The sequence below is a fragment of the Dermacentor variabilis genome, chromosome 7 (assembly GCF_050947875.1).
Source record: "Dermacentor variabilis isolate Ectoservices chromosome 7, ASM5094787v1, whole genome shotgun sequence".
Lineage (NCBI taxonomy): Eukaryota > Metazoa > Arthropoda > Arachnida > Ixodida > Ixodidae > Dermacentor > Dermacentor variabilis.
In genome coordinates this window covers 127,805,523-127,818,621 of record NC_134574.1, presented here as the reverse complement: position 1 = coordinate 127,818,621, position 13,099 = coordinate 127,805,523, and positions in this window count along the sequence as shown.

Genomic DNA, 13,099 nt, shown 5'->3' with positions numbered 1-13,099 from the left:
GAGGAGTGTAAGGCCGCGCGACAACGTCAGCGTACGTTAGCGGTCCAGCTGCAGGCTGCGGAGGAGGGGCAGATGGCAGCGCCGCGGCAACTTGCGTCTGAATGACGTGACGAAGCGAAGGAGCCAGGGTTGTCGACGGCTCGGGTGCGCTATTCGCCAGAGAGAGTTGGCGTGCGACTTCCTCGCGGATGAACTGCTTTATCTCCGGCATTAAAGCAGAGATGTCGGCAGCGTCGCGACCGAAGTCCAACGGGGAGAGATCCGCAGTGTCCTGCTGAGCAGCGCGTGTTGATGCACGTTGCTTGAGCAGCTCGTCGTACTGCTGGCAAAGCTGTATGAGCTCGGCAATCGTCCGGGGACTCTTCGCGACGAGCATTTGAAAGGCATGCTCATCGATGCCTTTCATGACGTGCTTGATCTTGTCTGCTTCATCCATGGATGAGTTGACGCGCTTGCAGAGCGACAGCACGTCTTCAATGTAACTGGTGAAGGTCTCGTCCTGGCGTTGAGCTCGACCACGCAAGCGCTGCTCAGCGCGAAGCCGGCGAACTGCGGGACGGCCGAAGACCTCAGCCAAAGTCGCCGTGAAAGCCGACCAGGTGGTAAAATCGGCTTCGTGATTGCGGAACCAGAGGTTGGCCACGTCAGTCAAGTAAAATATGACATTTGTGAGCTTGGCGCGGTCGTCCCACTTATTATAGGCGCTTACACGGTCATATTCGGCGAGCCAGTCTTCCACGTCGTGGTCGTCTGTGCCGCTAAATATAGCCGGATCGCGCTGGCGGATAACACCAGAGCAGACGATGGCCGGGGGCACGGGAGCAGCAGCCTGGGACGGTCCCGGTTCATCCATGGTAACAGCTGGTAGTAGCGTCCGACTGCGGAGTTCCAGGATGTTGAAGAGAAACCCAGCAGCTCCTCCAAATGCAACGGGGGGTGTTCGCCTAGCAGCACTAGCTCTAGGTTGCAGCGGTAGGCTTAAAACAGGTCGGTGCTATCTCGAAACGGGGAAGCAAGCACACCTTGTCGTCTTCTTCTCATCCACTAGCACCATGCCCGCTGCCCAGTGCCTTCAGTACAATATATATATATATATATATATATATATATATATATATATATATATATATATATATATATATAAGCTCGTCCACCCCCTCTCTACCTCCACCACGTTGACCGCCTTCCCTCACTTCACACTTTTATCCGCTTTGTCACTCGTAATGCTAACGCATTAAAAAAAATATGTAAGACAGGAGACGTCCCAGGTTCGCGAAATGGAGAGCAAGGTCAGGTAAGGAGAGTAAAATCTGCACATATTCCTGCAGGCACACCGGAACATACAGATGCAACAGGCTAAGACTAGTTCCACCGTCTGCTATTCGAGTTCTGACACATGCGCGTATACCTATTTCCAAACACTTATAAGCGGCCTTGACACGCCCCGAGATGAAAAGGCGTACGAATGACGAAAACACAGATGACATGAAAAGTTCAACGGGGAGTGTAGGCAAAGAACGCCTCGCTCTAAAAGCATAACGGAACGTAAGCAACGGGGTGGCATAGAAAGAAGAACATAACATCTGCCGAAGACTCGGAATGCGCGTTTTAAAATGACGCTCACAGAAACAAAAGTCGAGAGTTTAAACAAGTCGACGGATGTATTCTAAAAACCACGCAAGAATAAAAGAAACTGCACAGAGACATGGCTTCGGGGTAACGCAAAACCTGTCTGGTACACTTCGGCGAACAGTTTTAGCGATGAATTTTTTTTTGCGAAAGAGGATGCTATGCAAGGTGAAAATAAAGGCGGATGGTGCAAACTTTGATTTGATTTGAATTTTAATGCAATAAATTTATGCATCTACGAGTGAGCACGCGCTGCACGTGGCACCATGATTTGCATCGTGTTGTGAACGCGTGGCCGTATCTTTTTTTTTCCGCTTGGGTTGCCACGCGGCAAAACGTCATAACGGAGATAAATTACCCGCGAGTCAAATAAAGAAAAGGAAAAAAAAAACGTTTCTTTCACGTATATCTCGGCTCGAACACTGCTGGTAATGATGGTCTTGTCAAGAAGGCGACTTCGAACATAGAATGCCTTGGCACTTTGCTTTGCTTAATTTTACGCATACCTTTGGTGCACGGCTGCTGTGACGTTCTGTTGCTGATCAGAACGTCGCCGGCTCGGTTCCCGGAAATGGCGGCTGCGTTGAGATTACGGCGGAATGCCAAAAAATAAGTAAGCAAACATAAAGAAAAAAGATCTGTTCCGATGTTTCACGAATAATGGAAGCGGTGACATGAAAGCTGGCGCAGTATTACGCGCCGTGATTCTTGAAAGGGTTCGTGCTGCGTCTGTTGGACTAGACACTCGCAATTGGCCACGAGAAACGTTCTTTTGAGAACTAAATTGTTTTTTCCGTGGCGACTCGAGTCATCTTCGTTTGTTAGATTCCGCGCGCCCCCTTTTTTTTTCTCTTCCTTCGTTTGTTACAGCTGGCTTCGTTTTAAGTTCTTTCGCTTTGATGATGCCTTAAGAGTAAGCTTCGGAGTAAGAGAGTAAGCTTAAGAGTGAGCTTCAGCCAATCATGTCAGCTTGCGGCGCGACCGCATTTTTCGAGCGCAGTATTCCTTTTTCTTTCTTTCTTTTTTTGCTTTAACGGGGCGTTACGAGGTAAATTTTTTTTTAGCGAAAGAGAAAGAGATTAAAGCCAAAATGTTTCGCTCGCAGTTCTAGAGAACTGGAGTTCGAATCCTCACGTGATGAAGTGCGGATTAAAAAAAGGTAGATATATATTTCTTTCTCTCTAAACTGGCCGAGCAGAGTGGGATTCTAGACACTGACACCGCCGGCAGCAGCGGATGTCAAAGCGACAAAGCGAGCGAACCCACACCAGCTACTGCTATACCGTATCCATTCACATAATGCTCGTACTTTTTTTACGGTGAAGCCGTATGTGACTAGGATCCCGGGATTCTTTCGCGTCCGTCGACAGATAACTATAGTCATCAGTGCCTCATACCACCGTAAGCATGAAGCACTTATACCATAGAGAAACATATACCTACGTATACTTACGACACTGGAGCCATTTCGCGGCCGAGCAAGTAAGGGCCTGGAGCTGTTTCGGAGCCGAGCAAGTGAGGGCCTGACCAACCGCCAGGCGGCGTAGCAATGTCCGCTTCCACTCCACCTCAAAGGTACACAGCTTATCATACATCTACAAGGTTACGTCCGCGTGTTCCGGTTCCACAAAGACGTTGATGCTGCCCCGGTTTTGTGCCGCTGGTTACGCCCACCCCACCGTGCTTTTCAACGCGACGCCTCGCTTTTTTGGTAAGTTATTTCCATGTACCTGCAGAAATAATTTTGCCGTCTCTTGCGCGAAGAACATTGCCAGCAAGTCGTTTGTCATGCTGGGGGAACTTATTTTGGGCGTGTAGTATGGAATATGACTCGCGATGCCCGTTTGGCGTGCAGCCACCCGTTCGTTCTTGCGGCGTCTTTTCCGGAAGAGCATGTGCGTTATTACCATCATACGCGTAACTTTCGAAAAGTCACTCGCACTACCTCCTGCTTGAAGCGCAGAATTTGTTATCTGTGGTTCACCGGTATCATCACACAGACGGTTGATTTGGTGCGGCTCGAGCAGCGTAATGCGCATTTGGGATCGCTTTGTGAAGGCTGTTTACCTCGCTGTATGTGCGTGATGCATGCGCCTGCATGGGCCGGTTCGCAAGTGTCAGCTTTACTTGACGCGTTGCTTGTCATGGCTAAAACATTCTCGTCGTGATCTGTGCCTTCGGTCTGTGTCTGCGTTGATCAAGGGTGCGATCCAGTATTTTTTTCCTCTGCGATTCCCAGTGTCAACAAGAAAAAATAATTTTTTTTTTGTATAGCTTCCTATTATGTGGAACTGAGAGAACAGGCTGAAAAACGGCAAAAAAAGAATTGAAATAGCAGCCGCTCTGATGGCATGATTTTTACAATTTGCGTGAGCTAATTTAGCCTTGCTTAGCTTCTTTGAGAAGCTTAGCGGTTCTTCTGGTAAGAAAGCTGCGATTCGCGAAATTATTGCGTCTGTATGAACGACATGCTTAAAAATGACATATTAAATCTCTTGCACAACACTATTGAAAACGTAGTTGAACATTTTAGCAGCCAAAGGTGAACTAGAACATAAAGCATTGCTGCCGAGACCAAAACAGAGCTAAACCACGCCTCCAAAATCGCAGAAGACTAAATTGGAGGTCTCACCAGCCGCTTGGGGCGCTGGCGGCAGTGCATTAGTGACGAGGTACTCACCATCAGGAACTGGTGGAGAAGACAACAGTTCAATATAGGCTATTAGCTTTGGCGGCAGGCGAATAAACCCGGTGGGGCGTAAGCGACACTGGGGCGTCTCAGAAGGTTCTTCGAGAATCGGCAAATCCAGAAGTCAATAAGGGTAGAATGCGCGGTGAGAAAGTCGAGGCCGAGAATTAGGTCGTGAGGGCAATGAGCAATCACGGTGAAGAGGACAGGAGTGTGGCTGCAGGCGATGCTGACGCGTGCCGTACACATGCCGATGATAGGCACAGTACCGCCATCCGCAACGCGGACGACGCGTGCCGACGCTGGGGTGAGGAGCTTGTTCAGTCGTCGTCGGAAGGCCGCACTCATAATTGAAATATGTGCTCCTGCATCGATGAGTGCCGTGACAGGATAGCCGTCAACGTCAACGTCAAGAAGGTTTCGGTTCGTGGGTAACGTGAGCAGAGGATTTGGGGGCAGGGTCGACAACGCAGCTTCACCTCCAGAAGCTGCAGTGCCTAGTTTTTCCGGCTGGATCCGGGAGGCGATAGGCGGCGAAGAGAAGCGACGCGGTTGGCGCGAACGAGACTGATGGCGTCCTGGTGAGGGCGAGCGACTGTGGCGGGTCTTGGAAGCAGGGACATCAGCGGCGGTGGGTTCATGGCGGGTGGTCTAGGGAACGGAAGGCCCGACGGTGCGGGAATAAGCGGCGGCGTATGTCCGAAGAGGTGGTGGCCATCGGTTGCGACAGTGACGATCGACGTGGCCGATGCGACAGCAGTGGAAGCAGATCGGCCTGTCATCAGGGGTACGCCATTCGGACGGGTTGCGGCGAGATCTGGCAGAAAAGGACTGCCGGGGACGAGGAGGGCCGCTAGAGAATTGGGTAACGCTGGGTTGAGAGGTTGAACATACAGAGTTCAGACACATGTTCTCAAATTCCTGTCTGATGAAGGCCTGAATCATCGCAATCGTGGTTGCAGGTGGCTCGGAGGCCGTCGCGGAGAAAGCTGGCGAACAGGCGGCCTCCAGCTCGCGGCGAACAATACGGGTGACGTCGTCACAGGTGGTGGCCTGACGTGGTCGACCCTCACATGTCGACGTAGCGGCAGTGTTCCTCCGTTTCCTCCTCCGTTCCTCAGTCTAGGGTAACAAACTGGATTGTGTGTTCTTGTTAATCTCCATCTTTTTCCTTGCTATTTAGTCTCTCTCTCTCTCTCTAAAAGGTACCGGACGATATTGAAGGGTCTCGCCATGAGATCGCAGTTCGACGCGTTGTATAATGGCTATTAACTGCTTCATACTGAAAAAAAAATCCTAGTGAAAAAGCCGCTATCCCAAAATTGTAGGTAAAACGAAGAGCTAAACAAAATAAAAATTGATTAGAAATGAAAAACATAACTATTTTAGCGATTGTTTAGACTAAGTGAAACTCTATGTAACTAAAGCACATGGGTCAAAGATGGAGATATATGCATATCACTGCGTGATTCAGTAGTCAGTGCATGACCAGTTAAAAGTATGGGAGCATTTAAATGCTGAGTCAAGAAGAAAAAGCGCATACAACATCAATGAGGTGAGAAAGTTATCATAACATAACAGAAAGTAATATCAGAAACATAACAGAAAGTAAAAAAAATTGTGAAGTGCTTTTCAAAAGGAATTAATGAGTTCAACTGCCCACAGTAAAATTGTACAGGGGATTTTAGCACTTATCTCTGCTTATACGGGCACAACGAGGGCCCAAGCACATTCTTTACCGATATAGGACGACTATATCAAAGCCGCCAAGACGACCACGTAGTTCAATACGCTTTACGCATTCATGTCCACAGCCGACAGGATTTTAAGAAAGTTTCGTCAATCACCGATGCACGTTTTCATTTTTCGAAACAGACGAAACGTTCGCGCAGGCACCATAGGAGGGCCAGTTGCCATGGCAATTTATGCGTGATAGTAAAGATGAAACTACTGTGTTTGTGTGAAGCAGCGATGGTAGTAACGTTTAAGTAAAACATTAAACAGAAGTTAACTGTGGTTTGGCACAATTTTCGATTCGTTACACAACGCCTCGACATGGTATTTAAGAACTGACGGTTCTTCACACGGGGCTCCTAAACCCTGCGCTTCGCGGCGTTCTACCGCAGGCTGTTGTAGACCCTAACAGTACATCTGCATTTGCGTGCTTGTTCCACAGCACTTGACCCCCGCCGCAATAGCAAAGTACCTCTGGTGTTTGGATTCTGCGCGCCATTGGCCGTGGGTTCGAATCCCGGCCGCGGCTGCCGCATTCAGATGGAGGCGGCATGCAAGGGACGCTCGTGGACCGTGCATTAGGTGCGCATTAAAAAAGAACGTTACACGGTCTAAACTAATACGGAGTCGCCCACTTCGTTGTGCCTCATAATGAGATCGAGGTTTTGGCTCCGTAATTTGACCTGCAGTAATTTAACTTTTATTACTTTTTTGTTTTGTTTACTATGCTCGTTAGCCCAGATCTTAGAGGGGAGAAAAGTCGCTGGCAAGAATACACGTTATATATACGTTAAAAAAACATTATGACCAATTTGTGACATAGCTTCAGAACCGGATCAGGAAGAAAGAGGCGAAAGTGCGTTAAAAGCGCCTTCGGGAATGAAGTTGTCATTTGTTTTTGTTAATGAGGCTGGGCTATCGAAAGTCTGCTTTCCCTAAATAAGTGTCGATGCGTCACGATCTTAAGGAGATGTTATATTTCCCGCCTATGAAAGTATGATGTGAGAAAACATCGCTCCCATGGTAATTGTCACTCAAGAGGGACTCAACCAACTTCTAGTCTCCTTTGGAGCTTATTATTTCTGAAACGTTAGCGCTTCTGAGACAGCAAGTTTCTCGGGTCGTTCCGCCTGAAGTTCACCAAGGAAGAGTGGGACGCGCTCCTGTGAAGTCCCGTCTTTGAAGACCAAATCCTGGCCGTCCAGCACGCCCGCGATAGGGCCGGCAGGCTAGACCTCTCGGTCCCGTCATGGGATTAGCCGGGTGCGCGTTTTATCACGTTATTCTGGACCCAATAAATATTCACTCACTCACTCACTCACTCACTCACTCACTCACTCACTCACTCACTCACTCACTCACTCACTCACTCACTCACTCACTCACTCACTCACTCACTCACTCACTCACTCACTCACTCACTCACTCACGGCTTTGGCTTGGCTATGGTGTTGGGCTGCTGATCACGAGGTCGCGGGATCGAATCCCGGCCACGGCGGCCGCATTTCGATGGGGGCGAAATGCGAAAACACCCGTGTGCTTAGATTTAGGTGCACGTTAAAGAACCCCAGGTGGTCAAAATTTCCGGAGTCCTCCACTACGGCGTGCCTCATAATCAGAAAGTGGTTTTGGCACGTAAAACCCCAAATATTATCGCTCGCTCGCTCACTCACTCACTCACTCACTCACTCACTCACTCACTCACTCACTCACTCACTCACTCACTCACTCACTCACTCACTCACTCACTCACTCACTCGCTCGCTCGCTCGCTCGCTCGCTCACTCACTCACTCACTCACTCACTCACTCACTCACTCACTCACTCACTCGCTCGCTCGCTCGCTCGCTCGCTCGCTCGCTCGCTCACTCACTCACTCACTCACTCACTCACTCACTCACTCACTCACTCACTCACTCACTCACTCACTCACTCACTCACTCACTCACTCACTCACTCACTCACTCACTCACTCACTCACTCACTCACTCACTCACTCACTCACTCACTCACTCACTCACTCACTCACTCACTCTCTCACTCTCTCACTCTCTCACTCTCTCTCTCACTCACTCACTCACTCATTCATTCACGTGCTCTAAACACTGCCTTTCTATAGTCTTTCTCTACTCGAGCTGCTGCCTGTCATCCGTCAATGCTTATTTTTGCAACGTCCCGCCGAATACTTCGAAGTCAGCACTGTATGCCAGTTAATCAGATGAAAAGCTTGCTTGAAAAACACCTTTGCTGTTATCAGCGGTATCGTATCCCTAAAAACCAGATTAACTTTTTTTCCGCAAATTACAACATGTGTCGTATTTTCTTTCTTGAATGCATCCTGCTAAGAATTTATACGGAAACGAACGGAGCCGAACTGTTTGTGAAGCGACTTCCTGGCGCCAACAGTTCGACACGTAGTGGATGACGGAACTACAGGGTTTGTAAAGATGGAGTGGCAGAGTGCTGTCAATAAAATAACGCGAATGAATTGCGCAATGCATCGAAATAAAGAGTGCAAACACGGCGCGGAGTGCAGCTGCCCGGGAAGAGAACAAGGCATGATTCGAAAAGAGAAATCCATCAAACAGAACGACACGAAGAATAATGTGCAAACATGTTCAGTTCGGTCGTGAGACCATAATTAAAGTCTCTATGATTGGTGACGCGGGAAGGCAAATGCAAATTTTCCGTGTTAGTGGTGTATGGTTGTTACGGACGGGGTGAGCGAAGTGGCAGTTCTCGGCCTTCGAACGGGTAGGAGCAATTTTGCTCTATGTCTAAGCTCGGGCAGCCCGTTCGCGGCGAGATAGTAGCAGCACATTTGCCTTCTGGTTGCGGGCCCATCACGCATGCAGCAGAAAGAAATGAACCATGGGGCCGAAATAACGTACCGTGTCTGTGCTTTGTTCATTAATTCAGAGACACGTGATCAGTCTTGCCACTGGAAACGTTGCAGATTACGTAGTTATCGGTATGCATAGTCTAGCAAGCGTGAAATATTTCCAATGTATTACACATCTGTAGCCCCTCACACAGATCGAGATCAACACAACTTTTGAGTTCGATTAATTATACCTAAATGGGACAAGAACCTCTCTAAAACGCGAACATTCCTTGCTCGGATGGACAAATGTATTGCATGAGCTATGCCTCTCTCTCTGAACACGCCGCGTGAGGCTAACCCTAGACTTTAGTTCCGCTTGTGTCACGCCTGGTAGGACAACAGCGCCATCTGCGCCTGCTACATATGCGTGATTGGGCAATGGCTCCTTTTCTCAACACAGTGAGTACAAAGTAAGCTGTGTGCGTAGATATGATTGCAAGGATATGAGTGATAATCCTATAGCATGTTTCTCGTTACACCGCGGCTTGAGCAGGTGACCCCTTGGATCCGTTTTAAGGAGCTTCGACGCCAAAAAAGAATTACATGTCTTCTGTATTGCCTGATGCATCGATTACGCTATTATAGCTGGCTTATTAGCTAAATTTCCCTAGGCCTCATGTGCCGGTTAAAGGAAATAATCAGAAGTGCAAATGTATTAAAATATACCAAGCATGGACAGCGATGCCATGTTCACGGAACTTACGTCATTAGTGGTTTGTTGTGAAACGATTATGCATACCTCCCGATAACTCCTGTAGGCAAAATAGGTTGTTTGGTTTAGCTTTGCTAATGCGCTGCTTTCCACGTATAGTTATTGGCTCCGGCTGCTCAGTGCTATGACGCGATGACTCTAATCGCTCTATTCAGTGGTTGCATGTAGTGCGTTGTTTAATATTTTCATGTGCCAGGACAAGTCAGGCAGCGCACACATATTTTTATGCAAAATTTTATCAATACCACTTTAGTGTAATGAAATCTGGCTTGTATAATATATCGTTTTCAACCAAGTCGCGTTTTATAAGACGCGTTTCATAAGAGGCGTTTTCAACCAGGCAAGTTTTTAGCAATTTCTTAGTTAAAGATTAAGTGCTCGCCTCTTAAAACGTCGTTTTTTTTCTTTTTGCAATCAATGAATATTTTGTTTCAGCGTGCACCTTCTATGGAATTTACCCAATGAACTGATGTTCAAGAGGACATTGAATATACAGGCACGTTGAACCAAATGACAAAGGCATTAAGGATGTTGAAGATGAAATATGCTGCCACCTCCATCGTTTGATGGTTGAGTAGACATTATATGAACTAGATTATGTCTCCTTGCCACTGCTAATAGAGCCAAACAACGCATCTTCGTCACCTAAAGGCTAGGTTATGCAGCCACCAATCATTGCCTGACTGACTGATGCTTATTTTGTCTTATGGATACTTAGAGTAACGAGAAAAGCACACATTGGAAGAAGAGTTGTAATGGCTCCCGTCAATAGCTTAGGCCTTTTTACAAAAAGAAGAAGAAACACAAAACCGTTCCTTGCGACAGTTGCATACACATGAAAGAGACCTGTAATGCCTTGTGGTAAGCTTTGCGGCGTTTCGTAGCCCTCGAGATTCAACAACATACGGCAGCCGCAGAAGCTACCGTTCTCCAACTGCAGCTGGTGTTCTGAGGCTTGAACGGTGCCTTACAAAACGAGGTATCACCAGCTCTACAGAGCTAAAAAAAAAAAAAAAAAGAGAACCGCCGTTTCACTTGGATGAAGCATTCAAAACGTAACTTTGCGCTTGAGATGGTAACACTGTGTTGTAACACTAGGTGACGGCCACATAGCATGACACAGCAGATCGCACAGCTGCTGTTGCGCTGAATCAATGGAGTCGTGCAGCGTTGTGACCAGGCGTATCACAACGCTGGCGTGATGAAAAACTCCGGCAGTTGTGTTGCACGGGTTGCACTTCGGTGGTGCATGAGACGAGACCGAGGGAAAAAGTACAAAAGGAAATAACTAGAGATAAGTATCTTGACATTTACAGTCCATTCCTCTGAGTCCAGTGCATGCATTACAGTGCGTCACGCACACTTTTCGTCAACAGAAACGCAAATTCACTAGCGTGCGACACTCATGCCAGCGGCGGAAGACGAACGCTGTAGTGGCAACATGGTAGAACCGAAAGGACTGAGCGTGAGGGCACGGTCCAGGCGGAAGTAATACACTAGAAGGGTGCGTCACGTGACAATCTTGAAGCCTAGCCATAAAAAAAAAAGAACATAGGGGAGAATTAGGCCCTATTCTAGTGGTAGGCAAAAGGTAAATTTTAGTCGGCTTGCTTTGGTTGCATCTGCGGCGGGCATTTCGGAACAGAATGTTACGTCTGAACACCATCAAGGGCCTCAGTTCGACGATTACCACGCGGCAACAGCACCCTTTCATCAGAGTACATCGCGAAGTCGACACAGAGCTGATACCCACTGTGGACGGGTCCACAAAATGTCCATCTACTATTACCTGTCAGCGTGAACTAACGACGAAAAAATGGCTGTGGCTTAGCTAAGGTTAAGCCCAGGATGCGAAGCATACTAGCCTTTATTTTAGTTGTTGAACCACTGTTTAGTCTGGTGAACTGCTGTTGCTTGGCTATATTTGGTTCGGCTAGATGAAGAAACAACTCATGCGTTACTCTGCTTCGCCTTCAAGAGTGGAACGCGACAGCGTTCCCGTCGACCCGCCAAGGGGTGTAAGACAATGGGCTACGGCGCAGCGACTACGCGCCCCGCATTGGACGCGGTGAGCGTCGAGCAACGCAGCGTTCGGCGCGGCAACGAAATGTGCACCTGAGCAAGCGACGCACGCCTGAGCCTTAGAAACAGCTCGTTTCTAAGGCAACACCGCATTCACTAGAGGCGCTTTTGTACCGCTTTAAAGCATCGTACTCGTGGCTCAGTGGTAGCGTCTCCGTCTCACACTCCGGAGACCCTGGTTCGATTCCCACCCAGCCCATCTTGCAAGAGTTGAGCCAAAGCCACCTAGAAACAAGCGCAGCTGCTTATGTGACGCCGCGAGCGACGGCGCGAGTTGGAGCCCCGTTTCTCCTCTGTCGTGCCGTCACAGTGTCACGTGGTCAGCCTCGAAGGCGACACCGCCGCGCCTGAGGAGCTGGGTTGAGCTCTAGTAATATGCTTCGCATAAAAAGAACATAGGGGAGAATTCGGCCCTATTCTAGTGGTAGGCAAAAGGTAAATTTTAGTCGGCTTGCTTTGGTTGCATCTGCGGCGGGCATTTCGGAACAGAATGTTACGTCTGAACACGACCAAGGGCCTCAGTTCGACGATTACCACGCGGCAACAGCACCCTTTCACCAGAGTACATCGCGAAGTCGACACAGAGCTGATACCCACTGTGGACGGGTCCACAAATTGTCCATCTACTATTACCTGACAGCGTGAACTAACGACGAAAAAGGCCAACGTCGAATGGTACTGAAGACCGGCGCAGACTTTGGGTACACAGGTTGCTATACGGTCACATATTCCGTAACATCGAAAGTGGAGTGCGGCGGAAAGATGCCATATAATAGGCGGGATATTGCGACCAATTCGACGATTGTGATGGGCCGCGATACAGTCATCAGATTCCCTAGTCGAGTCACCTAGAGATATGACGGTATTACAAGCGGAGGCCTTTCGTACAGCGACACTGATGTGTGCTGAGAGTTATAATGTGCTCCTGCAGGGAGTGGTCTTCCGTACCTGGAGCCAGCGAACCTAATGTAAAATTAATCCGACGTATCGTATCTGCTTTTGCGCGCATTTATCTTTGCTTCAGGGCACAAACGTGCCGATATTTCCTTTCAAGATAACCTTCCCTCCCAACGGTATTTTTCCTTTCACACTGACCCTATCGCCCAACGTGGCTTTATATACGATTGCTTGCCTTCATTCTCTCGACACGAACTGGCGTCGGTTTCTACGTCCGTCGACATGACCGAATACACTTTTCCTCCTTCATTCCTACTACCGGGCGCATTCGTCGATGGGCTCGGTGGTATTCTGGCCCAAACGACACCTCGAGCCTCAACAAGGGGCCCATGCGAGGCGAGATAACCCACACTGTGGTTAGTGAAGCTTCAAGCGTGTGGCGTAGTCGAGTCTTTGCTGCGTCATTCAGGTA